At 41.6% G+C, this 25,248-nt stretch overlaps 1 long non-coding RNA gene across 1 annotated transcript in view; it reads right to left on the reverse strand.

Annotated features, from left to right (window-relative positions):
* Window positions 1-7,548: 7,548 nt before the first annotated feature.
* LOC140593473 (uncharacterized) overlaps window positions 7,549-25,248 on the reverse strand; it is a 43,934-nt gene continuing 26,234 nt past the window's right edge. The window contains exons 2-3 of the long non-coding RNA XR_011993885.1: window positions 13,005-13,213; window positions 7,549-7,652 (exon numbers count right to left, since the gene is read on the reverse strand). This is a non-coding gene — a long non-coding RNA (uncharacterized lncRNA). The remainder of the gene's footprint in view (window positions 7,653-13,004; window positions 13,214-25,248) is intronic.

Consider the following 25,248-nt stretch of genomic DNA (forward strand, 5'->3'; position numbering starts at 1 on the left):
ATGTTTTTCCACCTTATAGTAAAATGCCTCAAGACAAGTAATCCATTTCAAAAATTGCAAAGACAAAGAAGTGTTCAACATCTCAGAATTTGCTCAAGTTTTAGACTCTTCAAAACAGCTCTCTTTTGCTTCAGTGATAGCATTGCAGACTCTTGGCAATCTTTCAACCAGCTTCCCGATGTAGCACCTGGAATTCTTCTACAACAGTCCTGAAGAAGTTTCCACAAGTTATGGGCACAGGCTGACTAACGTGCCCTTGCTTTTCGATCCCACTTATCCCAAACCAGCTCTATAGGGTCATCATCTGAAATGATTTTCATTAGGTTTGTCCAGACTTTAGACTGGTACTGTACATTCCATTTATGTAGCAGATAATTCTATCCAAAATGACATACATTTTTTGAGAAGGCTGGGTTGTACTGTTGTTGGAGCAGTTTGGGTTAAGGGTCTTGCTTAAGGGCTCCATAATTAAATCAGTTTGCTGAACCTGGGATTCAAACCGGCGACTTTCCGAACATAAGTACAACTTTTCAACTCGCCAAGCCACACGGCGCCTACCCTTTAGAATGGAATGTTCTGCTGAAAAATGTCTCAAAATATAACAAGCAGAATGGGGATATTAACAAAAAGAAGCAAGAAAAGCAATTGCTCACCCAGAAAAGTAACAATAAAAAGATAACAACAGGAAACAAGCAATCCTCATGATTCAGTGAATACTTGTGGGAAATATGACAGTATCTGTAAGGTTACGATGGCCACCTAGCCACGACACATGCATGTTCTTGTGTTTTTTATGAATTCACAAGAGAGTTTATTGAAAGCGCATGGATTCATTCTTAAATTGTACTATTACAAACTGTTTCCCACAATTACATCCTTCATCTAATTTTCAGTCATGGTTTTCAGGCTGCCTCTGACATATCTCCTTTGCAGAGGCAGCCCAGACTGGGACTTAAAGAAAGCTGCAGTCATCCTACAACTGCGCTTTGTCAAAGGAAGAAAAAAAAAAAAAAACAGAGCTGGTTTTCTCCGACAGAGCGCCAGACTCAAACTTCTTGCACATCATAACAAATCAACGCATTGTGCCATTAAGCGGTCTCTATAGCTGTTGATTACTATGTCCCGGATCTCTGAGCATCACTTGGAATTGCTTGCAAGAGTCCCTTGTTTGCACACTATAATTACTCATGCTCAAAAATAAAAAACATACTGTAAGAATGAAATGAAAGTATATAGTGTGGCAGGATGAGATACTCATGAGAGGCAGGGGGGCCTCAGCGTGAGACACTTTATTGATGACAAAAGAAAACACAACGAAGTATTCAAAATAAGGCAGGGTGCTTGGCTTTCCACCCAGCGGATCCTCTTCCTCCTGTCTATCTCCTCATGGTCTGAACAGGGCCGCAACTAGATGGCTTAATTCGTTGCCTGCCATGGAAATTTACTGTGTGGCAATGCTGAGCCTGTTGTTTCTTGCGGGCACCAATGAGATGCCCGTACAGCCATGCTGTGACTTTATGTGCACGCTTCCCGCATTATTAGATACACCTAGTTAATACCAGCTAGGACTCCTGGTTCTGTCTAGAACCATGTCAAGGGTAAATGAGAGCAGAAGATTTAACTGAATGGTTTATGTTCATCACACCTTTCTCTGTAAACTCTAGACACTGTAGTACTTTGAGACACCCAGACGGCTGGCTATTTCTGAGATGCTGGAACCACCATGAATGGCACCAATAATAACACCACATTCAAAATCATTTAGATGAAGTGTTTTTAGTCCGAGTACATAGAGAACGCCTCGACCCTGTCTGCGTGTTCATTTGGAGCCTCATGATTCACTGTTTGGAGGAACAGGCTGTTTACATTAAACTGACCAGTGAGTGTGTTTAGTGAATATGTTCTGAAACCAAACCAGCACTTAAAGTACAATTCAATTTTTTTTATTGTTTTCTATTGAAGAGCCGGAACTTACTTTTCTGGCCATAAACATTTATGACACATTGGCCTAAAGAACAAACAAGACATTACATATTGTAAACAAGTTATTTAAATCTAAAGAAAAAGAGAGAAACAGCCATAATAATAAGCAAATTATGTGACAGAAGATTGATCTAAAAGAAAATGGGAATTTAATAACGCAGCTCCTGGATTCAGACCAGATGAATTCTTAAATTGTGTCCACAGAAACAAGAGTGTTTCTGTGGCTTCCTGTGCCTCAGTCTTATGAATAATTTTGCACAAGTTGTGCTGCTAGAGCACATTGCTAATCCCTATCACGTCACTGAGTGATTATTATGCATGTACCTTTTTCAACGCAGCAGAAGTAAGCTTGTCTTACACACCCCTGGGAGCTGATATATTTTTTTATTGCTCTGCTTATAAATCAGGCAGCGTGAGTGAACCAGAGAGCAAGTGAAGGATGGAGACAGAGAAACAGGATACTTCAGTGGTGGCAGGTGATTGTGTGTATATAATGCCCAGCGCTCATTCATACAGAAGCTCTCCTCCATACACACTTAACAGTGCACACGTGTACACACACACACACACACACACACACACACACACACACACACACACACACACACACACACACACACGGAACAAATGGATTCATGTATTTATGCTTCTTCTCCTAGATGGGAGTACCTGTCCACATGGGTGGGGCCACTTCGCTGTTCTCCCTCTGTTGGTGAGCGTCTGCAAGCAGTGATTAGGGGTGGCGGCGGATGGACAGAATTCCTTGCTAATCGTATCAATGGGAATGCCGGGGGGGGGGGCACATTGCACTCTGTTTCGCTCTTTGACTTGGCACGTAAGGGTGAGATTTATTGCACTTCATTGACATTTTTGCAGTTTTCCTCACTCCAGTCATCAGCTCAGAAACAGACATATGGAAGGTACAAACATGCACCAAACTTCCACATCCACACTCCCCCAACTAGAGCCCCAGCACTGCAGATCTATGTAGGAAAGTATAGATGACATCATGACATAATAAAGACTAAAACGGCCATCCCATACCTATCGTAAAATGGACAGGAAGGTAAGCTATGCACTTTCTTCAGGCCTCCACCCATAAATACTGAATGTAGCACCACCCAAATAACTCAGAGATTAGGACTCACAGTGGTCCCCTGTAAAGCAACTAAAAAATTGCAAACTGTATAAATAGGAGGCACATCTCTGTTGGGTCTTCTGAATGGACAACTGTCACTGCACTCAGACCACCAGCAAGAAGGAGTATGCAAAAAAAATGCTTTCCAATGTACCTGTTCCCATACCTTTACAAATGGTAAATAAAGCTTCTTTTCATTTTAGTAATTGTACATATTCCACAAAGACAAGATGGTTCTTACACAGTGAGAAATTCATGACCGAGACAGGAGTCTCATTCATATACCATTTATATACCATATATATACTGTAGCATATATATCATCTTAACCTGCGGTTTTCAAGGGAAATTTCCGAGGTGAGCTCAGTCGTACGCCCTCACCTGGCATGAGTAGAAATGGCACCCCTATAATACCCCAAGAAGGTGAAAATAGGATCTACATGTTTCTCCATCCCATAATTTCCTCCTCTGTGGTGAACTCTCAGCAAGAGGAATTCCCTAAATATCTCTTTTGGGGGGAATCTTCCAGAAACACAGAAACTTCTTGGTACTGTGCTGGGGGTCACTATGGACACAATTCCATCCCATACATCCATCTTCCAACCACCTATCTTTTGCCTGCTGCCTCCTTAGAGACACCAATTAGCTTAACTGTTCTCTCAACGTGCTCCAGCAACTCATAGACTACTTTCTATGCTCCCCCAACCTTGATCTCACTAGAAGCCTTTTCCCAACTGCGTTGCCCCTAAAACAGGCCACTGTGATTGCATGACTCTCCCTACTGGACTGGCTCTTATTGCTGGAGAATGGCCATGACTGTTCCAGGACACTTGCACATGCAAACATGTCACGCACCATCTCCAAAGACTAATCTTCAGGAGCTGACCAGCCTGTACTGGTCCCTCCAGCAAGGTCTGCCTATTATTTCCTTCTCTATAATTAGTTTATAAATTTATAGCTAATTAATTCTTCATTAGTTTATCTATCCTGAATGTGTGTCATAGGCAGTCACAGCTGTTGATCTTTTGGTTATTAAAATCTGTGCGTCGAGCTCACATGTGTTTCACAAGTGCACTGACTGAACTTTTAGATAATCTGTGAATTATTGGAAAAAGTAACCAAAAGTCACTTCTTGTTTGTTTGACATAACAGGTGGGGGCCCTTTAATTTTCTCCTCACCTTTTCAGTCTTCAGGTAAAACTGAAAATAACTTTATTAACAGTTCATCCTGCCACGGGTGTCCTCTGCCTTTTACCCCTTTCTTCCTACGATAGGCTCCAAGATCACTGCGACCTTGTACTAGATAAGCAGCCGTGGAAAGTGGTTCTATTCATGAATGTACAGATGGACTGAATAATGGATGGATGGATGGACGGATATTAACATTTTATTGAAAATTACCTGCACAATTGATTGTCCATGTAAACGACTGCTGGTGTCAGTCCCAGGCGAGAGTCTGATATTCTTGGGGGGGGGGGGGGGGGTGGGGGGGCGGCGGTTTGGGAGGTGGATGTTAAGGTCTATCTATTGGGGCAACAGGGGGGGTGGGGCATGCAAATGAATCCAAATTAAATACTGGGGGGTACACATCCTCTCCAGTTCCCTCGCCCCTGACTCTGTAGCCAGATTATCCACCTAAGCTCAGTTATTTTTCTTCTTATTATTTTTATTATTATTTTTACCGAGTTCACGTAAGAGAGACTTTTATTCAGACCTTAAGTGTTAGCAGACTTCACTGTGAACTCTGAGTCACCGGGACGCTTGGGTGACGCAGATACCCCATTACAGAGTGAAAGGTGGAAGTGTGTCGGCTATGTGAATTGCCGTGCTATTTCAAATCAGCGCCAATTGCGTTTTTTTTCCCAGCCTGTCCTTCTCACTCTCACAAACACCTGAGTTCCGTGCGTCATCCTCCTAATATTTCTCTCAAGGGCAGATCACTAAGGATCCTATTGTCTTATTAAATCAATGCCCGGATACCCTTTTCCTGGTTTTGACTTAATTAAAGCAGAAGCCATTGCAGGCCACGTACATTGGAAAAAAATGTCCTTTCTCATTTCTTGTGTGATCTTCCATGACCACTGTTCCCACTACACATCGGCGTGACCTTCTGCGTGTGAACAGCATGCATTTTTATTACAGACTGCATCTTCCATAATTCACCATTTATCCCATCACTCCATTTACTCCCAAGGTGTGCCCTGGTTTTATCTTTCAGGGTTGAATGTCTCGTTCATCATTTTCCTTTTCAAAAATGTTAACAAATAATTAATTGTATAGTTGTCCAGTGGAATGTTGCTACCATGTCACCCATGCAATTGCAATGTGTTGTATGTTCCTACTAAATCTGGAGGAGGGTGGTAGCAGAATAGGATGTGACGGCCTTGGGAAAAGAGGAAGATGCTGTTTCTGCCTGAGACCCACCCATTCATTTATGTCCATTCTATCGTTTCACTGATGTTGGGAAACGTATTTATTCCTGTTGTACACTGAAGAGGACATGCTGTGTAATTAAAAATAAAAATGAATTAGAAAAAATCTAAATTGTAAAATGTCTTATTTCCTCCAAAGACAAATAACTTAAAATTGAAGGGAACTTTTTTCCTTGGGGTCTCAGGAGGATATTTCATTTTTATACATGAGAAGCATAAACACTTATCAAAATAAGTTTTCTATCTGAATAAATTCCAAAATTTGTCAAATGTTAAAACTCGGGGAACCAAAGGGCTACGTTCAGAAAAGAATCAGCCTCCCTTAAATAAGGAGGAATTTAAAGACCTCCAAGGCCCATTTCATGATGAGAATGACACAGAAAGGATGTAAACACAGATTCACCTAAAAAAGAAAAAACGTGGTATGGAGCAGAATTGGGAGCGTCTCATGAACGTTTTTTCAAACACTTGAACCTCCTTTATGGATACAGCAGCCTGTGAATCATTCTTCGGTCCCCAGAAGGTCGTCCCTTTGGAGCTGCTAGACTTTGCCCGGGTGCGGTCGCTCCAACTGCATGCGGCTGGAAGGCACTGCTTCACCCACCCAGGACGTGGCTCTGGCTTGTTTTGTTTATTTTCATACGCATATATGGCTGATTTATTCCAGAAAGTCAGCCCACTTCTGTGCTGCACTGTGTGCACAGGTCGCTGCAAAATGGAAGTGTCGTGAACGATTGTTATCATTTCAAGGTTGCAGGATTGATTTCTCATTTGTTCCCGTTCCCATCGTAACTACAGCAATTTAAAAGATCCCAGCCTGATGATAAGCCTCTACGTCAATGATGTTTGTTCCCTTTGTTTTCCTGTCTTTATTCACCCTTGTTAAATTCTATTTAATGCGCAATTGAAAAGACACTTCCTGTAAGTAGCTTATGGACAAGCACTACTTGCTGCTGAATACTTTTGGGCATTGAGGTGACTGCCTCATTGTCTAGAACCGTGTACCATGTTTATCGATAGCTGCAGAGGGGTCCAATTCAGAGTAATGGAATTAAGCTGAAGCATTGCATTGCGTCATAAGGGGGGTGCTGTCCGCCCCGCACTCACCGTTTATTAATTGTGGTGTCAATTTACCTCCAAAGCGCTTATATAATTAACATGAGGCACAGGGGAATTTGGAAATGGATACTGATGACTGCCACAGCTCTGTCGAAATCACACCGATCGTAGCCTTAACCTTCTTCTGATGAATATATAGGCTAAAAAAATAGAAGGTGGAGATTGATCAGTGGTTATATTATCGTGAGGAAATTCCTATGACAGTGTACCCTTTACTAACTGGGGGCTATGCAAAGTGACTCACAGTGAATACAAGATGCTAGTGAAAATATAAATGGAATATAGGCCATCCACCGGACATAATTTTGCCACACAAATAAGTCAGTTTCAATGTCACTAAAATGCAGGGCATTTCTTCACTCTTAAAACGACCGGGTACGCCTAATTTAAACACCAGCTGCACCTAAAAAAGCTGCATGTGCAATTTTGAGAAATCACATGTCTGTTTTGTAAATCTCTGTGGCTTTTAGAAGCGCAGCCCCTAGCTGTGTGTGTATTTGCTTGTTCTCCTTGTTTCTGTGAGCTTTTTCCAGGTACTCTGGTCTCTTCCCGGAATTAACCAACATACCGGTAGGCATGTCGGTGTCTTTAAATTGTCCGTAGCGTGTCTCCGGCAGTGGACTGGCATCCCATGCAGGGTGTCCCCCCACCTCATGCCCTCTGCTTCCTGGGATTGGCTCCAGACCCCCTGTAACCATGTCCTGAATAAGCAGTTATGAAAATTGTTTAAACCACCAGAAAATCCACAATTTTACTATTCTCATCACTTTTCTTGTCTTTTTTTTTTGTTGTACTAATTTCAGCTGTACTCGTTTCAGATGAATCATGGTATCCCAGAGAGAGAGAAAGCAAAAAAAGTTGTATATTTGCCATTTATTAATGAAACCTTTCCTTACACTTGCGTCAGTGTGTGGCAAGCCCCTGCGTGTGCTGCTCGTGGCGACCTCCTTTGTCTTCACCTCATCCATGATTATTTAAGTCTGGAATACAAAAAATAAAAATAAATAAGAGCTTCCCTCACAGATAACAGGCCCCGCACCCTCTTTATGAAATTATGCAAGCACAACATAACGCCTGGGCTCTATATGTAAACCGCGAACAGGCCACAAACAGGAATTTTTAAATAATTCATAACAAATAATATTTTTATTATAAATGACCCCACACGTCTCCTTCAGCCTGGAACAGCCAGGCATGTTACTTTTTAGCAGGTTACAACTAAGCATGGCTGAGAATAGCAAAGTCTGCCACATGCCACTGTGCTGCAAGGCAGCTCCTGGCCACAGCCAGACTGGCTGCTGCTCGGACCAGCTTCACTGCAAACATGGGCATTTTTATATTTTATGTGCAATAAACGCAGGCACGGAAATGCCACGTTTGATTCCTAAAATTTCTCTTTAGCGCTTTGTCCTCCGCCTTTGATACATGTGCTGGCGGATTATCTCAAAACATATCAGAATAAATTAAAGATAAAAATGACATTGAGATGTGCCTCTTCACTCGCATTAGGCCTAACAAATCCTCGTTATGCTCACCATTAGGGCCAGTCTGACAGTGCCGTCTTATTTATTTCACTGGTGTGTTGCTGGAGGATTAGGAGATGTCCATTTGATAGCTTGGGAATGGTTTTCAAGGACCGGTTAACGGGTTTTCATGCAATGCGTTATTGTTTTAAGAAAAGTGCATGGGCACTGTTAATATTTAAAGCAATATCTAGTATAGATTACATTCAGGGTGCACAGCCAGTTTGTCATTCCTGTCCCACAACCCTAAATAAATTAATCCCTTTTTAGATACACTGATGTATTGTATCTATTACTTGTACCTTTATGAAAAATGTAAAATGGTTTGCCTCCAAATCTACAGCAATAGTGGCAATATCCTGGAACACTAAACATATATACAGCAAACCTCATATTTTGAGAATAATACTTCAGCAATTGGGAGAGAGAATTTGTGGTGTGGATTAAAATGTCAGTTTTAGGGTTGATGAGCGATCCAAGATGTGGCTGGCAAATGGACCTTTATATTTTTTTCTTGCTGTAAATATACCAGCTCCATTATTAGCTGATGACTTTGGTATAAACTCTAAAGCATCCATCCATCCATCCATCCATCCACCCATCTGTTGATCCAGTATAAAAATTGTGGTGTGCGGGCATAGAGGATGGGATGCCAGTTCACTGCAGGTCACATGCACACAGTCACACACTATGGGCAATGGAGGTGGGTAAAGTGTATAAAAATGTTACAATGGTCAACATTTGTACTTCTTCATAGTAACATAAACAAATTTAAGGATGGATATAAAAAGATGCAGATTTGACTGGATTCTTTATCACCATCACATTGGGTTTTCCTCATGGTTGGTTTATTATCAAATAAACGTAAATTCAGGCCAATTCAGCATTAGCTCAACAGCAACTTTCATCCTCACTAAATTTGTTATCTTAAAGAGTTGCAGTTACATCATAAACAAGCTTGGGGGGTGAAATACCATTTAGAAGATGGGAAATTAATTGCAAAGACTTGCGTAAATTGGCAATAACGATCCATTTTTATCATGCATTACATCAAAAATGGCACAATTAGAAAATCGATGTTAAATCAACAAGAGTATAGATTACATTTACAGAGAAATCACTGTTAAATGACAACAAATGCATCTTGAATGGTTTAGTAAAGTGTTTCTCCTTAAAAGCTGTGTTTTTAATATTACCCATAAGTCAACAGGTCATGTGCCATGTGCCTCGTTCATTTCTTTTCTCTGTAATTACTTTTTCATTGCTTTTTTATGATACACCCCATCATCCATCTAAATGCTTTTGATCTCTGCTGAAACTCATTTCCCTGCTTTTCTACTTCTTCACAAACATTTTATCCAAATGCATTCTTCTGCTTCCATAATACAAACCATCATTTGAGTATTTAATCTTAGGTAAGATGTAAGACGAAAACAATAACAATCAAAATTGTGTATGAAATAGTTCAAACATGGCCATGTCAGAATGATTTTTAGATACTGCTAAGTTTCATCAGAATCCGAATCCTCAGACAAATGTTCCTGCAGTAATAATGTCATTTCAATCCATTGAGTAACTGCTACTATGTACATCAGACTCTTTGCAAGTATATTCATCAGTCTGTTTTTTGTCTTGTAAAGGGAGAATAATTATAGTCCATTAATGCTACAGTGTTTCAGGCTTCAAATGTTTTTGATAGTTTCAACTGAGCTTTAAAAAAACTGATGCAGTATGTGTAGAGCGGTGATGAGCCGGAAAGTCAAACAGTGTGATAGAGGCAAAGGTGGCTACACATTAAGCCAATGTGCTTCTCTAAAAAGTGTTACTGGTAACACACTGATTCCAAAAACCTACAGAGGTCTCTGAGTCACTCTTAACACTGAAGCAAAAAGTGAAGGGTGTGAAAAGGAAACTGAAAGAACCAGGGCACCAAGGGAATGGAGGAGAATGGATGCGGAAGATGTTCTGATTTTCTGATGCGATTTTTTAAATCATGCAAATCTGCTGTGTTTTGTAAAGATGTCTATATGTTCAGTGGCCTCGTTTTCCTGCTCTGCAACAGTTTTTGATAATTATTATTTGATCAAATCCAGCTAGGTAATTGTTTAATTGTGCACATGAACAATGCAGACATCTATGTCCAAGGACATTGTATTTGTGTGGGATAATGGAGTAATTTCTAGGTTTTCTTATTGACCTGGATAACATGGAGGTGCAGCGGTTAGCATTGTGGCCTCATACCTCTGGGGCCTGGGTTACAGTCTCCACCATGGCTCTGTGTTTGGAGTTTGCATGTTATCTCTGGTGTCATGGGGTTTCCTCCAGCTAGTCTGGTTTCCCCCCCACCCAAAAACATGGTGAGGTTGATTGGTGTTACCACATTGCCCATAGTGTGCCTTATGATGGGTTAGCATCCCATCCTGGGTTGGTCCCTGCCTTATGTCCATAGTCGCTGGACCCCTGCAACCCTGCATAGAACAACTGGTTCCAGAAAATAGGTAGATGTTTTTGACCTGATTTATTGTGGTGCTTGGCTAGGAGCTGCCATAGCTTATATTTTATAGCATGAATATATCCAGGGATTTTAAAAAGTAAAGGTTAAAAGGCATTACTTTAAACAGGAAAATCTCCTGGATGAAGGTATGGAGATGCATAAGACAAAGCTGGCATGAGAGTTTATCTTTGCAAAAGAACCAATGTCCAAAGGTCAATTGATTAGCGATCTATTGTACTATTATACTTATATACTAGGAAGACCGTCTGTTATAGTGGGACAAGCAAACAAACAAGTGCCATCATTTAATTATTCTTGGACGAACAGATACTACAGGACTTCAATGACCAGCCTTTATGTGAACGTATTAGCAGGACAAGCCTATTGTGGACTGGGGGGCAGAGCATAATGCCACTCTTCTAGAAGGCATTTATGTTGTAGTACTAATATTTATTTCTACTTTTGTAATACTTGTATTGCAAGTATTCCACAGTGTGTCTCCCCAAAGCTAATAATTAAAACATAATTAGCCAAACGTAGAGCAACAAATGTCCCCCAGCACAATTTCTTGCCCTTTGCATATGCGAGTCACTTCTTCAGATCAGTGCACATACAGCACCAGGAGCTATTTAGTGCACAAAATCTCCAAAATGATCCACAAACACAGAAAATCAACATCAACGTTGGCCACTCAATTCAATTCACAAATAAAGCTAAAACAGAATCATGTTATTGATCCAAAATGTAAAAAATAAGTGTAGTTTTTGGTTTATTCATATTTTTTCCCCAATTTAGTTCAAATAATGCATAAAATTACATAATCTCATAAAAAATGCAACATAGGTCTCCCAGTACTAGGAAAGCCCCGACACTTTAAGCTATTTTTCGTTTGAAAGAATAATTCTCCCAGAAGATTACTAAACAATGTTAAATTTACCTAGGTGAGCAGATTTCTGAATATGCATATGTACCTATCTTTTTTAGCTAGATACAATTTTTTGCTCAAATATTTTTATTATTGACTTTCACAGCAAAACAAAAGCATAGTACTGAACCCCCTTAAAATGATCAGATTTACCTGAATTGCAAATGATACATATACAGATTCTTCCTGTCAGTACTTTTACTCCGAGCCCATTGTCTCACAGTAAATTGTCACAGGTAAAGGCCTTGTATTGTTGTTGGCAACGGCAAGGCAGCGTATCCCATATGTCTTTGTTCTCTTTCATTTGGAGCTTCCATGCCACTGGGGTTGATTTTGACTTTGAAAATTTACTGTTAGACACTGAGTTTACAGTGGTTAAGGATGTATATGTATCATTTGTAATTCAGGCAAATTAGATCATTTTAAGGGCTGTTCTGTTCAATACTTTTGCAAGGAACTGTATTATAAGAAGCTTCAGTTTGTGGAATTTGTTGTTTCAGAGTTTTGTGCCCTAGTCGCATCGGACATCCAGTACAACACCAGCTTCTGCCATCTGCAGAACTTCTTGGATGACTCCTTCATTGTAGGATATGTCAGCAATGGAGATGAGCCAGAGTACAAAGGACTAGTGGAGGACTACGTGCAACTCGACATCAGCAAAGCAAAGGAGTTTGTGGCAGACTTCCAGCGTGACATTACTTTATTTGTAGGGGGTATTACTGGTTGGCACAAAAAAAATATTTTTAAATGTATGCAAAGTATGGCTGTACTCTCTGAAGCTTACATTCCTACACACACAGCATTACCATACATTCTTAAGGAGTTAATAACTCAAGACAAACAAAACACAGAACTAAAAAACAACAAACCAGTGGTCCTGAATTTAATGTATAATCCAGTTTGTTTTGGTCTATTTCTGAAGACTGGACCATATAGGAACTCAATGACAACTCTAATTTATATACTGCATCAATTAAGCTTAAAAGGCATTACTTTAAACAGGCAACAGGTTAGAGGCCATTGAATCAGGACTAAATCTGCAAGTGGTGCTGTAAAAGGCTTTGGTTTAACATATGCTCCATTTATCATGCAGATAAGAGACTATGCCATTCATCTCACCTTGCTTTCTTTTTGCTCCATTGAGTTGTTTTCACTCTTTTGCATTTGTCCTCCCTGCCCCATTTAAAAGGATTTCTATTTCTATAAAGGTAAAAATGGAGAGCAATCCAAAAGCCGCCACATGCCACGGAATGACAGCAAACCCCTTTGTTCCCCTGCAGGTGACCTTAAAACTGACACCAAAAGCAAAACAAAAACCTTGAGCCTTATTGGTTCTTTCTGCCCCTTTCTATCCATTTTCAAGCGATCGGCAGATGTGTCATTTTCATACCTTAGATCCAAGGGACCACGACTGGTGCCCTGTTTTGACGTCATTGCTGCAAAAGGCTCAGTCTCTTTGATTCCGAGGCAGGGGAAATGGAAGCGAAAGACAGAAGCTTGGCTCGTGTGGCTCAAAGCCCTGCAGCTGCCTCTTGCCACACAGAGCACCAGTAAACACCAGACGTAGTGCAGACAGGATTCACTGGCAGGAACTGCAAACTGGAATATGTCAGGAGACAAACAGCATAGAACAAATTATGAATTATAATATGCTTACCATGTTATAATGCTGGTACATAAATACAGACTGTGGCCATCACCTGAGGACTAGTACAGAAAATAGTGAAGGAAGTATAGAGGGTCCTTAAGTACAATTTTGGTGTCATTGTTCGGTTAAATGAAGCCAGCAAAATTTGATCCTACCTCCTTTTATACATCTAAGTTCTCGCTACAACAAATCAGGTTAAATACCTAGATAAGCAATGGTCCTTCTGGAATTTTAATCAGTAAAGTGAAACCCTGAAAATACCCTGAAACACCTATTATTCAAATCGAGGTCCGAGCACTGCTGAATTTCCAGCCTTCCTTTACCTGTGAGCCAGATGTGAAGCTTCTGACCAATCAGAATCAGTAATTATTAAACTAACTACCTGGGAGAACTGAAAACAAGGCCTGGATTTGGAATCGAGGTCCAGATTTGAAGAGCCCTGATCTATGTTCTACAGATCTCCATAGTTTTACTCTGTAATCAGCTTTTAAATTAGTTGACTGCTGTCTTGTGCTTAAGGTCTTCAGAGCAAAGGAAACTATAATTCTTTTTCTCAACTGCCCCTCAACTGTAGAACTCTAGTGAGAGGTTCTTGTGCACTGTATCGCGCACTGTATTGTGCACTGTATCGCGCACTGTATTGTGCACTGTCGCACAGCTGGTTTGAGGAATTATTCCTATAATTATAATTCTTCTTGTTAATAATAATTTGTAATTTTTGTAATTGAAGGTATTAAAGGAGGGAAAACTTTTTTCTTTTTGGTGTTTGTCCTGTAGGCTGGTTTGAACTGGTTTCCCAATAAGATCTGATTCCTTATGGTTGTTTTTTTCCAGGTTTACAGAAATATGTTTGTCTTGGAAGGGTTGTCATTTAAATGAAGAGCAATAAAAATGTTTATATGTATAAATATGTACAGTAGTAGCAGGAGAAGTGTATATTTTTGCCCTTCTCAGGACTGTACCAGTCAAAATAGTTCTTCCAAAGAACTCTTACGCTGTTGTTTGAGTAGAGGTTGACATTTGGGGGTTGACTCTTAAGGAGAAGGGCTTGGCCTCATCTTTCAAACCCCACTTCTTAGGTTGTTGTAGCTAAGAGGTTGTGCCCCCATTACAGCAACCTTCTATTCGTCTAACCCCCACTGCAGTAAAGGCCTTGGTCGTGATTCACAGTAGAATGTACAATGTTCAGTAACACAGCATGATTGATTCTCCTCTGGACCAAGATTCACCCAGACCCTTGCGGAATCGCTCTGGATATCCAAGGACACCTGCCCTGGTGCCCACAAAGATTATCCAGTGTTTCACGCCAAAACGCCCTCTCTGTCCTCCAAGCCCACACTGCACTGGATCTGCAAAGGTTATACCACTCAAACAAAGGAGCACTGCAAGCCAACCTAGCGCCTTCCCCTCTTCAGAAAAGCAATGGTTTAATTTAATTATCTTGATTTATGTCAGCTTTCTACGCGTTTCCTTTTCTGTCACTTTTCATACTTTATCATTCGCACAATTCCACTCTTGTTCCATTTGGTGTTAGATTTCATATATCACAGTTCTCCAAACTTCTGTATGTCTCTGTCTTATTAATAAATGCTTTTGTTGGTTTTTCTTGTTCCAAACTGGACTCGGAGGATAAATAACTCATAATCAAGATTAATGCTGAATATTATTGTTAGTGTTATTAATATTTTGGACAGGGACTGTTAATTACAAACCTACATAATTGCTGCCCCTTGGGGTGAGTCTCTCTTAGATAAAGTACATAGTTACCAAAAGCCAAAAAAAATTCTCAGGTCTACATTACATCCCAGATACTGCTACACTTGAACACTTATAATTGGCATTATGTACTGTTTCACTGTAACCTTGTACTGGATAGCACTGTAGTGGTATGGAGGATGGGTAACTGGATAGATTATGTACTATTTGCTTAGTTTTTTTAATTTTTATTTTTTGTATTTGTTTCTTATTTAAAATGTGTTCTCTGCAATGGACTGGCATTCTGTTCGGGGAGTTCACTACCTCATGCCGTGAGATTCCCGGGACAGGTGCCAGGCTCACTGTGACCAAGCAAAGATAAATGATTTATTTTTATATCCCATTTATTTATGCATAATCTAAGCAGGTAACTATGGTAAAATTGGTGATAAAGTGCGATACCCAATGTCAGGTATGAGTGTCATAACCAATGTTATTTTGATTTTGTTATTTTGCACTGTATTATTAGCACCTATAAAAGTGGATCAAAATTAAGTATTGGTTTATTTGCGTAGTGCTATAGAAGAGAATTCTGCCTGATCTTCAATTCTTAAAGGTGCTGTCCACTATAAAATAGAAGAGAAAACAGTGTTTCATCCTGTCCCAGAAGAGGAGAGTTCTTCAAAGAACAGCCAACTGGCATAGAAAAGGTAAGATGGGAGAGGTGACTGAGTTTCACACTGATTTCAGATACTCTGGCCTTTGTGTCACCTGCACTGCCAGTGCACCAGGGCTGAAAGCAGTGCTGAGCTATTTAAAATAGATTAAAAAAAATAACAAAAATGCAGAGCCAACTCAAAGTGGAATGCATTTTTGTTAACAAAATTATTTATTCATATATATTTTATATTTTTCCATATTCTCTTGACCTTGTCCTGAATAAGATACTTTAGATATTTAAGTTAAATAACTCTAATAGCCAATTATCTTGCTAATATTAAACAAGCTCATAGAGATTATGAAACATGCTTGTTTTCTTTAATTTCTCCTAAAAACAAATCTAAATCTGAAATTAGATCTGATAACCTATGTTCTGTCTCTTAGCCTTTTCATTCCCTCCATATTTAGCAAAACCAGACAATTGCTTGATTATTTTAGAGAACGCTACTTAAGGAAGGCTTAACAAACAACTGTTTTTTGCCACGGGGCAAAATGATGCATATACAGTATTACTGTGTCTGGTCCAGAGCAGGAACTAATATGTTCTGTATAGGTGGAAATGTAACCTGAGCTGTGCATTTAAGTATCCAGGGGGTCAAATAATAGGAGGGTTGTGTCAGGTGGGAGTGTGGAAGGTGCAAGGGACTTTGTCCCATCACTGTGGTGTAGATGCTCTCTCCTTGTGCAATTCTCACATCCTGCAAAGGCTCCTTCCAAATATTGCTGTTTAACTGGAATGATTAAAAGAATGAGAAGACAAGGAGATGAGCATCCAGCATCATTTACAGCAACTCAAGGGAGAGAGATCCCATCTCACCAATACAGTGTAATTTATATTTTTGTGAACAAAGCTATCTCTAAATGTTGCTTCTAAATATTTAAAAATTTTATTGCAATCTTTGGCATTCTGAGACATAAAGAACTGCATAAAAAATTAAACCTTATTGTTTTTTTCTGGTTTACAAGGGAACAAGACTTGAACTTCATTGCCATGTAAAATATTATAGTGCCGGTGAGATCTGCACGTCCCAGCATGCCTCTTAGCGCATGTAAATAGCCCCGTGTTGTGGTAGCAGTTATGTTTCCCGATTGTGACGTGTATGTTTGCCCATGTCTTATGTGTACCCTGTCTGATCCTCGCGTGTCCTTAGCTCCCACTGTGTGTGCATCTTAAAGTTTAGCATCTGACCACCTTGTGTTTCCACTGTTGTATTTGGGTTCGGTGCTTGTTGGGTGCCAGTTATAGTCCTATTAAGAACTGCAATAAAGGGCATTGTCCATCCATCTATTACCTATACCGCCTAATCCATCTGGGTCACAGGGAAGCAGGAGCCAATCCCAGCATTTTCGGGCGAGAGGCAGGGTACACTCTGGGCAGGTCGCCAGTCCACCACAGGGCCAACACAGACAAACAGCCACACCTATGGGCAATTCAGAGAAGCCAGTTGACCTAATCTGCATGTCTTTAGCCTGTGGGAGGAAACCAGAGCACCCAAAGGAAACCCACGCATGCACAGGAACATGCAAACTCCACACAGAAAGGCACCCTGGGTGACCCAGGAATCAAACCCAGTACCTTCTTGCTGTGAGGCGACAGTGCTAACCACTGCAACACCGTGCCAAAAGGGCATCGTTCTGCCCTAAATAAGCCTCCTCATCATTCGCTGTCCTTCCTGCGATGCCACAGTCTGCCAGTCATCACAATATTATATAAAATGACAAATGTATTCAATAAACTAGGGAATACTGCTTTTACTTTAGCATTTTATGCTTGTCGTGTTATGCTTGTTTATCCGGCGTCTTTGTGTCTGGATGAGCCAGGTCATTTATACAAGTTTTACAAACTGATACCTTCTCAAAAAAAAAGCCAATTCTACCTCCCGTGAGCTTCTTCCTTTTGCAGAAATGTACCATGATTCATTCAGATGATGTCGACAAGGGTGAATCGTTATGGTCTCTCTGAATGACTTCATCATTCATCCGTATCTCCCATTCCTCCGGCATCTTTTGTGGTGATTTATTTTCATTTCAGTGATGCAGTCTTTCCCAGCTAAATCTGAGGACTTTTTTTGTACTATGACTCTCTCATGACTCTAAGTGTGTTCTTCATTTCAGTGGCAAACTGACAAGAGACCAATATTATGAGACTGCATTGTTACATTTGCACACTAAGCTACTATTCAAACTTTGGGTGTTTGGGGGAAAATATTTGACCTTGGGAACCAATTAAACATATGATATGTGAAATAATGGAGAATTAATTTTGCTTATATGAGTTTTCACCTAATGAGCAGCCTTTATGAAGTAAATACGCATAATGACAGATCCCTGTAATCTATGCAATGGTGAAGGGACAGCTTAGACCCAAAAAGCTGCAACTTGCTTACACCAGAGATTCCTTGCAAGGCTGTGGATTATCAGTTTTTTCACACAACAGACCACTGGGTGCAGCATTTCGATGAAGCTGTCACACTGGGTGTGAATCACCATTGAACACCCTGGAATGGCAGAGTGACACTACTGGGTTGAGTTTGAAATGATTTAGGCAAACACATACCTGTACTATAGTCACACTGTCCTGCATCTCTCCTCTATTAATACTCTATGCAGGCTATACCAAGCATCTACAATCTGGGTGAAATGGTGCAGAATGCGGCTACATTTTGCAGAAATATACAGCGACTAAGCCCACCTTAATACAATTTGTAGGGAAACTTTATATATAAATAAGGTCTTTTGGTTGCTATTTATTTACAAGATTCAAAACAATTTCTGGTCAAACATCAAATGAGTAAGATCCAAATTGTTACTTTAAAACTGCCAAGCCTTTTTTACTTCACATTTGTTTTGTTTCATTTGTGTTAATGAATAATTGGTAAAGTTCGTTGAGGGCAGAGTCACATGTTGCAACATCTAAAGCATGTGTTGGATCAAAGTGGTAATTAAGCCAGACTCTCACATCCTGAGAGCATAATTTATCACTTATATAAATATATCACAAACTCAGTTGGCACTCCTTCATTGAATTTGATATAAATAGCATAATTCATTCAATGTTACATAAAAAATACAACACTAATTAATATTTGATAAATATAGTCCATCTATTTGCATTTGTTTTGCAAATTCTAATTAGAGTTGCCAGCCCTGTTGGTGAGTGGTGATCACCTTGCAGGTAAGATCTGACTCCAAAAGACTCTCTCCTTTTATTATTGTGAGATTCTATCCTGACAACACTTCAGCACTTCAGATTCCCTGTCACAATAAAATTTTATGTATTTAATCACAAATGCACTAGGCTCTCAACCCAGTTTACTCATCAATGCCCTCTGCTGGACAGGTAGAAGACTTCCTGTTTTTACATTTACTTTTTGAAAGGGGAGGGGGAAAGATGTTGGGGGCAGGAGAGTAGTTTCTCTGGCTATCGGACCTGGCTCACACTTTGGTATTTTTTTCCCCTTTCATAGTGTTTGGTCACATCTTGTCAATTCTTCAGCTACTAGTGGCTTTAAACATGGAATTTGTTTTATCATTGAAGCAGCATACTGAACTTTTTTGGGCATTCTGACTCTTGTCTTCATTTAGAAGAAATAATGTGCATATTAAAACTACAGAACACACTAAATAAATTGTAGCAAATCCTAAAAGTAAAACTAGACCAATTTTTACAATGTGTTGTAAGAACAATTTAAGCCATTTATTTAATTTATCAAGTTTTTTATTGTACATCATACATTTCTCTTTTTTAGCCAAAAATGCTCTGTGTTTCCAGTTATTTTAATTTAACAGAGAACCAAACAGTGACATATTATGGCAAAATAGCTTCATAAATTGAAAGCAAATGTATGGCACGGGGAGCAGATCCAAGTCAAAGTAATCACACAATTATGAAGTGCTTAAATCTGAAGTGGTCTCCTCAGAGCTGCAGTGCACTACATACTGTACCATCTCAACCTTACCATCCTCTGTGCCACGAGCACAGGCCCAGAGGGACACGTCTGTGAGTGTAATCGCCAGAAAAAATAAGTGCCTAATTGCACTAAAAAGAAGGATTTCTGTGATTGGCACATCCAGAATGAAATTTATATTAGGGTACAGTAGTTTAGCACAGCCCAGAAGTTTGATTTTGTGTTGAGTGCATTGCAAGGATTAGCGTTGTGTGAGGTTGCCCTAATACAAGAGACAGAAAGAAATATTTCCAAGACAATAGTAGATGCTGTGTGTGGCTTGTTTGGGGAGCTCGTAGCAGAGGCACACGGTCACACTATTTTACATGTAGGCAGTTGGCTAATGAGGAGGTGGGGGCCTTTATTTTCAGTTTCTGTGAATAACTTTCTAGGTGGCAAAGTGGATACGCCCAACAGAGGGAGAGGGAGTGATACCCTGTGCAGAGTTGGTCCAGGGGTTACACCCTGACCTCGTCCTAGCTGAACTACAGAGACTGTTGCACCAGGATCCAAGGAAGACATTGACAGCTCTTTGTAATGAAGTCGTGGCATATAGCTAGAGGGGGTGGAACCACTCGGAGCAGCGTCTAGACCGCCAGAGGCTGCAGAGGGAAATTAGTGAGAAAGCCAAGGGGCTTTAAGAGCAAAGGTGATGGCAGAAATAAGGCAGTAAACTTGGTTAATGAGATAAGGCAACAGCTTCAGATGAGCCGGCAATGGATCGACAAACCACATGAGAACTCAATGTGAGCCAACAGCAGCCGTGCCCCAGGCAGGATCGAGGGTTAAGGTGAGACAAGCCGCGCTACCCCATCTGTGCCCAGTGTGGAGAGTCTGGCTATATTCAACAGCATTGCCCCTCCTGTCAACCTTTCTCTCGGTGCTTTGAAACCTCTCCTGCTTTTAGGGGGTATACAATCGAAGGGCACAGACCAATACTCTGGCCCACCCAGTGATGGTTGGCAGGCATTCAGAAGAAAAAATGGCTGTGAGGGGCTGACGCGTCTCCTCTATTTTGGACAATAGATCCTGCGTAACTTTCTTTAGCTCTGTTAAATTTGATATTTTTTGAGGATGTGCTGATATATCCCCCGTCTTCCTGACCTGTCTACCCCCCATAATGTGATGTTTGTATATGTATGGTCGGGTTGATAGCCAGTTTTTCGCTGGTACTTGTGACTAGTGACATGGTGTATTGCAACAGCAATAAAGGTTTCATCATCCTAATGATTTGACATGGATGATTCTGAGTGCAGTGGATGACCTTCAGTAGTCTTATGTGGCCGATGTACACAGTCCTGAACGTTGAGGTGGGGGGGTTGGGGGGACCTGGTAAAGGGTCATTATTGTAGATGACAAGTAACTCAAGTACTTCTCGTTATGAATGCAATTCATTATTGTTGGAAAGCTCCAAGCTTCCAGGGCTCACACCCAGGTTCCTCAGTCTTTAAATCAACTATTAGACTAAAGGCAAGAGTTATGTAGGGAAAAAAAAAACCCTTTACAATCTGTTGGCAGGTGCAAGTGGGGTATTTGTAGGAGTGTTTTAATAGAGTGGCTAAACTCCCTGGCTCCCCGCCTTGTTAGATGTTGGCCCAGTCAGAGACACTAGTCTGGGTCCAAAACAACCAACATGGATGGTTGTGATCTGGTGGAGGATACTGTTGGTGATGAACGAGAATATCATGCAGGAAGAGCCACGTCTGTAATCCTTATAAGTATCCTGTGGAATAACAAGATAAGTAACCCTTGATGAGGATTATGCAGAATAATTATGCAGATTGTTAGAGGTTCGGAATCAAAGGACATTGCACAAAGGTACACATGGGTGGACGTAGTTGAAGTGGGAATCCAGCAGGTGAGTGTGGATCTAATTACCCTGCTTTAAGTGTCCTTTCTGAGGTATGACTTAATAATGGAGCAGCAGACCAGGGTGTTGGATCTCCTGATGGCAAAGGCAGGGGTCACTTACTGGCCGATTACTGCACTGCTCCACCAAATTCTCAGTGCTACTCTGAGACTGCTATAGGCCAGTCCCTGCAAGTCTCTACCCAGAGTCGTGTGCCCTTGCACAAGGGGTGCTGGATAAGAGGGTAATCCTGAGAGAAGTATTCCCTGAGGTGCTCTAATTGTAATAGTGAAGATTGTAGTTGGAGGATTTGCACTGATTTCTGAAAAATCAATGTAGTGATCCATAAGGACACATTCCCAGTGTTCAAGATAGAGAAGCCCTATACAGTACAGTGCGGTATTCCATGCTGGATTTAGTAAGTGGGTATAGCAATGGGAGCTACAAATATTCAACTTTGAAAATATTACATTGAACCATTCCTGTGGGGTTCTAGCAGTTTGCGTGGATCCCTATTAGCCTATGTAATACTCCTGCAACGCTCCAGCACTGGATGCAAAGGTATGTCAGTTCCCAGAGAAATTATTTTCTTGTTATTTGTTTGATATGATTATGTATTCTGCTTCTCAGAGCATCTGCAAGAGATGCTTGATTTCCCTTTTCATCACTTTAGCGCTCCACCGGGAGAAGTGCTCGCTGTTCAATTCTGATTTTGAACTGCCCATACACCTCTGTACAGTCATCTCAGAGCTGTGCTGGCACAAAATACAAGAGAGAAATGAGTGGGTGATTGCCCAAGCAAGCTGCAGTATGGATCTAGCTGAGAAGAATGCTCAGAACTATAGTTCACTGAAACAGGAGCTACGGGCTCTCAAGTGTGGAGACACTGAAAAATTCAAATATTATCAACAGGGGGCAACCTTGAAGGTCTTCACTAATAGATTCCATCAATATGTGGACTTTGCAACGAGAGGGGAAAACACGCTGGATCTTGTTTACACAAACATCCCCGGCGCATATCGGGCAGAGCCCCGCCCCCACCTCGGCTACTCAGACCACATCTCTGTTATGCTAATCCCAGCATACAGACCACTCGTCAGGCGTTCAAAACCGGTTCTGAAGCAGGTGAAAACCTGGCCAGCAGGAGCCATCTCTGCTCTCCAGGACTGTTTTGAGAACACTGACTGGAACATGTTTAGGGTGGCTGCAACTTACGGCGACTTCACCGACTTGGAGGAGTACACGTCATCAGTGACCAGCTACATCAACAAGTGCACCGATGACGTCACTGTCTCCAAGAGCATCATCTCAAGACCCAATCAGAAACCGTGGATTACTGCGGAAGTGCGTGCATTTCTGAGGACCCGAGACTCTGCCTTCAAAGCGGGAGACAAGGTGGCCCTTAGAAGAGCAAGGGCCAAACTTTCTCGGGCCATCAGAGAGGCGAAGCGCGCACACGCCCAGAGAATCCACAACCACTTCATAGACAGCGGTGACACACGGCGCATGTGGCAGGGCTTACAAGCCATCACTCACTACAGGACGACATCACCTGCCTGTGAAGGTGATGGCTCCCTCCCAGATGCACTGAACAACTTTTACGCTCGGTTCGACAGGCAGAACGACGTGGCGGCAAGGAAGTCCACCCCCCCTCCGAACGACCAGGTGCTGTGTCTCACTACAGCTGATGTGAGGAATACTCTACGCAGAGTCAACCCACGTAAAGCTGCTGGACCAGACAACATCCCAGGCAGAGTGCTCAGAGAATGTGCAGAACAGCTGGCAGATGTTCTCACCGACATTTTCAACATCTCTCTGAGCAGCGCTGTTGTTCCCACGTGCTTCAAGGCCACTACCATCGTCCCCGTGCCCAAGAAGTCTACTGTGTCCTGTCTCAATGACTACCGTCCCGTTGCACTTACACCCATCATCATGAAGTGCTTCGAGCGGCTCGTCATGAGACACATCAAGAGCCTGCTGCCCCCCTCACTGGACCCACTGCAATTTGCGTACCGTCCTAACCGCTCAACGGACGACGCCATCTCCACTACACTCCATCTTGCCCTTACACACTTGGACAAGAAGGACACTTACGTTCGAATGCTGTACATAGATTTCAGCTCAGCATTCAACACTATCATCCCCCAACAACTGATCGGGAAGCTGAGCCTGTTGGGCCTGAACACCTCCCTCGGCAACTGGATCCTGGACTTTCTGTCCGGAAGGCCTCAGTCAGTACGGATCGGGAACTGCACCTCCAGCACCACCACACTGAGCACTGGGGCCCCACAAGGCTGTGTGCTCAGTCCCTTGCTGTTCACACTACTGACTCATGACTGTGTAGCAACACACAGTTCGAATCACATCATTAAGTTCGCTGATGACACGACCGTGGTGGGTCTCATTAGCAAGAACGACGAGTCAGCGTACAGGGAGGAAGTGCAGAGGCTAACGGACTGGTGTAAAGACAACAACCTGTCTCTGAATGTTGACAAGACAAAGGAGATGGTTGTTGAGTTTAGGAGGTCACGAGGCGACCATTCTCCGCTGAGCATCAACGGCTCCTCTGTGGAGATCGTCGAGAGCACCAAATTCCTGGGTGTCCTCAGCTGGTCTCTCAACACCAGCTCCCTACACAAGAAAGCCCAACAGCGTCTCTTCTTTCTGAGAAGACTGAGGAGGGCCCAGCTTCCACCACCAATCCTGACCACCTTCTATAGAGGAACTATCGAGAGCATCCTGAGTGGCAGCATCACTGTCTGGTTTGGGAATTGTGCCATATCGGACCGCAAGACCCTACAGCGGATAGTGAGGACAGCAGAGAAGATCATCGGGGTCTCTCTCCCCTCTATTGGAGACATCTACACCACACGCTGCATCCGCAAAGCCACCAGCATTGTGGCTGATCGGACACACCCCTCTCACACACACTTCACACTCCTGCCATCTGGAAAAAGGTACCGAAGCATTCGGGCACACACATCCAGACTGTGTAACAGTTTTTTTCCACAAGCCATCCGTCTTCTCAACAAAAACAGACTGGACTGATAATTGCGCGCACACACACACACACACACACACACACACACACACACACACACAAACATTATCACTCAGCTCACCTCATCTACCTCAAAACATTGGGACTGGACTGACTAATCAACACAAGCGCAAACACACTGACCTACACTACCAAACTATCGTACACACCAACCTGTAAATGCTCTTTAGCACAATATTCAATACTGGATTACTTTTTGCACTAATTCCTAAATTCTTGCTGTTATGTTAAGGAACGTCTACTGTTTCTCCACTACCTCAACTCATCACCTCAACACCATATTATTATGTTATGTTATGTCTTGTTTATCGCACTTTTGTTGTTGCTCTTGTTTGTACATTCGAACGTGCACTTTATTCTATGTTGTAAAATTATGTTGCCAATCTGTCTTGTCTCTGCTAGCCAGCTAACTAGGCCTCTTAGTTAGCTAGTTTTAGTTTTTCTGTTAATTTATGTTGTAAATCTATGTTGCATGTAGCACCTTGGTCCTGGAGGAACGTTGTTTCGTTTCACTGTGTATTACCTGTATATGGTTGAAGTGACAATAAAGCCTACTTGACTTGACTTGACTTAATACTCAGCTTCTAATGCACCTCCAAAACACTAAGCTAGCACTAGTGTAATACAGGTGGGAAGTTCAATTTGCTAACTCCAACTTAAAGTCTATAATAGACCCGGTGCTGACAGTCAGAATCCTGATGCATTATCTTGGAT

Source organism: Paramormyrops kingsleyae, chromosome 11, assembly GCF_048594095.1.
Source record: "Paramormyrops kingsleyae isolate MSU_618 chromosome 11, PKINGS_0.4, whole genome shotgun sequence".
Classification (NCBI taxonomy): Eukaryota; Metazoa; Chordata; class Actinopteri; order Osteoglossiformes; family Mormyridae; genus Paramormyrops; species Paramormyrops kingsleyae.